A 6,000-nucleotide genomic window follows, 5' to 3' on the forward strand; every position below is an offset into this window, starting at 1 on the left:
AAAACTTTATGAGTTTTTCTACGTATCTGTAGTGTGTCGTGACCATATGTCAATGAATGGAGCTACAGCGAATTTATGAAATCGCTTCAATCATTTGCGATAGCCCTGTACAAAACAGAGCGCTACGCCGAGTTTTGCACATCCCCATTCGCTTCCCCACGGCAGACTTACATGAAGCTGCAGACATACAACCACTAACAACGTGTTTCCGGGCCTTGGCAGAAGAAGCCTCGTATGCCAAGGCGGCGAATTCGCAGAACTACCTGATTAACACACTTGGGCAATATGGCCAAGGAAGATAAACACAGAAGACCCAAATCGCTACTCCTGCACACAATAGGAAAAAGAAAAACTCTCACAAAGAATAGCAAACAGCAGAAAAACAGTACATCAAACGCCATCCAAAACAGAGGAAGAAATGTCCAAACGTGACAATACCCTCCACAACCACAACCTCTGACAAAGAGAACAGAAATGAGAAGAAGATAGAAATCTGACTGGCGGCGCAGCGAATCTAAGCCCGTGTGACTGACATAAATAACACTGACAATGAGCAGACAGACCATCCCACCAGAACCACCTGATGATGACGGAAAGGTTATTCACCTATCAACAATCGCATTTGGCTGGACACCCGAGACCTCTGGGAATATCTGCCGCATGCTACACGAACGTCTGTGTGTGAAACCGCAACTGCTACAGTTGCTATATGCTCCGACTACTCCTGACAATGAACTTCCTTCTGACATAGGCTATGGCCTGCGTTGTTTACTGTAGGAAGACTTGCACTGTACTCTCGATTTTTTTTACTATGAAAATTCGAGTTTAAGCTTTAATTACAAGCAAACCAGTAAGCCTGTACCAAAAATGAGATATACCAATATTTTTCTTGTTTCATTCTGCATTAGGCTACACGAGGCAATTTGTTTTAGAAGTTCGAGACAAATTTTAGATTGTAGTAAGAACTGTCTTTCCCGTGTCTTTGCTAGAAACTGCTCACTTCAAAATTATATACCTTGATTTTTATTTGTCCGACGTCAATGAAATTTTAATGGGCTATAGGCAGAAGTATTAGTAGTGCAACTCTCAAGTTATAGAATAATTTCGATCACCCATAAAATGTTATTTTTCTAAAGTAACTTTTGCTCAGCCCAGGATAAAGACACAACAGAAAGAGTTTGTTTTGAATGTTTCATAGTTGTAAGAAGTTGCAACCACTGTAACCGTACAGTATGATAAGGATTTTTATAAAGAGTGATATTTAAGACTGGTTCTGTGTGTGTGCTAGACCTCTAACAGTGTGCGCAGTCTTGAAATGAATGCGACGTTGCTGCGAACCTGTGACTGGCAACGTAGCACCTGATTCCACCGCTGTTACTCTATAGTTCCAGCACACACAGAACCTGTCTTCAATATCACTCTCTATGAAATCTGTAGCACACTGTACGGTCATGATGGATGTAGCTTCTTGTAGTCAAAAGAGACCTGCAAAAGAAACTCCTCTTTAAGTTATTGTTTATCCTAGGATGAGACAGTTACTTTAGGAAAATTTTAAGAACGCCTTTATGGGTCGTTGAAAAATTCTGTAATTTGAGATTTCCGTTGCCAACATGTATGTCTATAACGGTATGAAAACATCGTTAACATCGGACAAATATGTTTCAAGCGATATAGTTTCGAAGTGAGCAGCTCGTATATAGCTCCATAAAACCTAACATATATATATTGCTCCATAAAACCTAACGCAAAATAAAACAAGAAAAATATTGGTGTAACTCATTTTCGATAAGTCTACTTATTCGCTTGTAATTAAACCTTAAACCCCAGACTCCATAATAAAAAAGAATCCGGTAGCAGTTGTCTCATTTTTCTGGAAAGATGAATCGTTTTAACGCGCGAGTTTGTTAAAGGTACATTTGGATGTTCTCTGTGCCACATTCATGATTCACCTGAAGTTAAGCTCTTATGTTCCAGGTTATCTACACACGTTTGTCGGCTTTTTTGCGGAGAAAACTGTCTGATTTCGTGCACCTGGACATGATGCAGTAATAGTAGGCTACATGCCACATGACTGTGAGACAGTGTAAACTTCATTTTTGCAACAATACTGCCTCACTATTGTTTATTTCAGATTATTGTGATGACCTCAATGCCAAACTACCTCAGCAATGGATCTGACTTGCTTATCGTAACTCCTGTTCTTCAGTGGACCCCACAATCCCCTACGATTTCTTCTTATGAGGTTTTGTGTCCCTGCCTCTGCTGTGACTTAATTTAGAAGTGTTGTGAGAAAGGGTAAGTATGTAGTCGCCCATATCCACCACATATTGGGATGTGTATTGTAATAGCTTAACCACCATCCTGATGTGCGCCAAATAACAAACATTACTCGTTTTGCACCTATAACGCGAGTTGCGAAGTTTTACATGCTCTACCCACCAGTACAGGTGTATTTTCTGTACGTTGTTTTCTTGCAGTCTTCTTATGAAATCCCAGAGGTACTTACGAAAAACTAGATACTAGGCAACAGTTTTCTCCAGAATGAACTGCATTAATATGATACTCTCTGGTACATTAAAAGTGTGTGCCGGATCAGACCTCAAACTTGGCACCTGTGCAGTTCGATGGCAAGTGTTCTACCTACTGAGCTACCCAAGCATGATCCGTCCTCACAGACTTACTTTCGCCAGCACCTTATCTCCTACTTTCTTTCAGCTGGTAGAGCACTTGCTTGCAAAACACAAAGGTCCGATCTTCGAGTCCCTGTCTGGCACAGGTTTAATTTGCCAAGTCGTTTCATAACGGTTGACTTTCAAATACAAGTTTAGCATACAAACAGTTGAAGCCCACATATGCTCTGGAGGGGTGTTGAATCTGGTCCTTTGGTGCAAGCCAGACAGGAAGGTGTCTGACGTTGAACTTCGTCGATCTGGCTTTGTAGCCACTGGCCGCACCACACTTATTGTCTGTGACCTAATGGCCTCTGGAACGTACACCTGGACACGATGCAGTAATAGTAGGCTACATGCCACAATTATTGAGAGAGAGAGAGAGAGAGTGGAAACTTCATTTTTGCAAGAAGACTGCCTCTACCGCTTTGCCCCTCTCCCAGGCCTTGAGCCCTGTGGGGTAGGGAAATACGACCAATAAATAAAAAGAGAAGGAAGAATAATACAAAACAACATACCGCAGATATACAGAGGGTGAACAAATTAAAGAAACACGAAGAAACAACAATCTAATACAATTTAGGAAAACTTTTGGCATTCAAAATACACTCCTGGAAATTGAAATAAGAACACCATGAATTCATTGTCCCAGGAAGGGAAAACTTTATTGACACATTCCTGGGGTCAGATACATCACATGATCACACTGACAGAACCACAGGCACATAGACACAGGCAACAGAGCATGCACAATGTCGGCACTAGTATAGTGTATATCCACCTTTCGCAGCAATGCAGGCTGCTATTCTCCCATGGAGACGATTGTAGAGATGCTGGATGTAGTCCTGTGGAACGGCTTGCCATGCCATTTCCACCTGGCGCCTCAGTTGGACCAGCGTTCGTGCTGGACGTGCAGACCTCGTGAGACGACGCTTCATCCAGTCCCAAACATGCTCAATGGGGGACAGATCCGGAGATCTTTCTGGCCAGGGTAGTTGACTTACACCTTCTAGAGCACATTGGGTGGCACGGGATACATGCGGACGTGCATTGTCCTGTTGGAACAGCAAGTTCCCTTGCCGGTCTAGGAATGGTAGAACAATGGGTTCGATGACGGTTTGGATGTACCGTGCACTATTCAGTGTCCCCTCGACGATCACCAGAGGTGTACGGCCAGTGTAGGAGATTACTCCCCACACATTGATGCCGGGTGTTGGCCCTGTGTGCCTCGGTCGTATGCAGTCCTGATTGTGGCGCTCACCTGCATGGCGCCAAACACGCATACGACCATCATTGGCACCAAGGCAGAAGCGACTCATCGCTGAAGACGACACGTCTCCATTCGTCCCTCCATTCACGCCTGTCGCGACACCACTGGAGGCGGGCTGCACGATGTTGGGGCGTGAGCGGAAGACGGCCTAACGGTGTGCGGGACCGTAGCCCAGCTTCATGGAGACGGTTGCGAATGGTCCTCGCCGATACCCCAGGAGCAACAGTGTCCCTAATTTGCTGGGAAGTGGCGGTGCGGTCCCCTACGGCACTGCATAGGATCCTACGGTCTTGGCGTGCATCCGTGCGTCGCTGCGGTCCGGTCCCAGGTCGACGGGCACGTGCACCTTCCGCCGACCACTGGCGACAACATCGATGTACTGTGGAGACCTCACGCCCCACGTGTTGAGCAATTCGGCGGTACGTCCACCCGGCCTCCCGCATGCCCACTATACGACCTCGCTCAAAGTCCGTCAACTGCACATACGGTTCACGTCCACGCTGTCGCGGCATGCTACCAGTGTTAAAGACTGCGATGGAGCTCCGTATGCCACGGCAAACTGGCTGACACTGACGGTGGCGGTGCACAAATGCTGCGCAGCTAGCGCCATTCGACGGCCAACACCGCGGTTCCTGGTGTGTCCGCTGTGCCGTGCGTGTCATCATTGCTTGTACAGCCCTCTCGCAGTGTCCGGAGCAAGTATGGTGGGTCTGACACACCGGTGTCAATGTGTTCTTTTTTCCATTTCCATGAGTGTAGCTTCCAGTCTTCGCGGAATGGATAAATAATGATTCAGTGTGGTTTTCCTCTTCCTGCACCATGTACGGCACGATCTGAAAGTTTCCTTCTGAGGACATTGCCGCAGCGTACACGCAACGTAGCGTCGACTGCGATGCGGGTATATCAGCACCGACGTCTAGGCAGGGTATCAGTATGGTACTTCTGTCTCTCCGATGTGCGTCCGGCCAATGCGGAAATGTGAACTGTGGCGACATCACCACCTAATGCGTCGAGACAGGACCAACGCGCTGTTATTCTTTTCTTGGCTGTGAAGGACGAACACCGGTAGATAGCCATAGGAGAACAAAGAATATACATTAAGGTGATTGTCATTGGCTAGCGACATGCACATATAAAGATGGCTGTAGTGTCTCTGACATAAGGAATAAAATGGCAGTGCGTTGGCGGAGCTGTCCTTTACATGCAGGTGTTTTATGTGAAAGGGTTTCCGATGCGATTATGGTCACACGATGGGAATTAAGACTTTGAACGCGTAGTCGTAATCATGGGACATTCTACTTCGAAAGCGTCAGAGTTCAATATTCCGAGATCCACGTAGTTATGAGAGTGCCGAGAACAAGAGATTTCAGGCATTACTCTTATGAGAGACGACACACGGCCTTCAGACGTGAAATTTGGTATTCTTGGCCGTCTCTTGACAACATAGATCTCGCAATGTTTAATTCCCTAACGATTTCCGAAACAATGTCTCCTGCGTCAAACTCCAATTACCATTCCGCATTCAAAGTCACTTAATGACCTAGAGCAGTCACATTTGCGTAGAGTTGTCAGTAGTAAGAGGCAATACTGCCTGAAATGACCGTAAAAATCAATGTGGGATGTACGAAGAATGTATCCCTTAGGGCAGTGCGGCGAAATTTGCAGTTAATGGACTGTGGCAGCAGAGACCGACGCGAGTGCCTTTGTTCACAACATGACATCACTTGCAGCGCCTCTCCTGGGCTCGTTACCATATTGGTTGGACCGTAGCTGACTGGAAAACCGTGTCGTGGTCACGAGTCCCGATTTAAGTTGGTAAGAGCTGATGGTAGGGTTCGAGTGTGGCGCAGACCCAAGTTGTCAACAATCAGCACTGTGCAAACTGGTGGTAGCTCCGTAATGGTGTGGGCACGATATGGACAAAACGGAAATCGGGGACGAAGTAGGAATTTATCTGAGGCACAGAAACAGTTGCCTCTGCGTAAAGCAAGGGCCACAGTCATTGTGAACTTATTGCTGATTTTCATTACCAGTAACCGCCAAAAGTGGACGAGAAATGTT

Source organism: Schistocerca gregaria, chromosome 6 (genome assembly GCF_023897955.1).
Source record: "Schistocerca gregaria isolate iqSchGreg1 chromosome 6, iqSchGreg1.2, whole genome shotgun sequence".
Classification (NCBI taxonomy): Eukaryota; Metazoa; Arthropoda; class Insecta; order Orthoptera; family Acrididae; genus Schistocerca; species Schistocerca gregaria.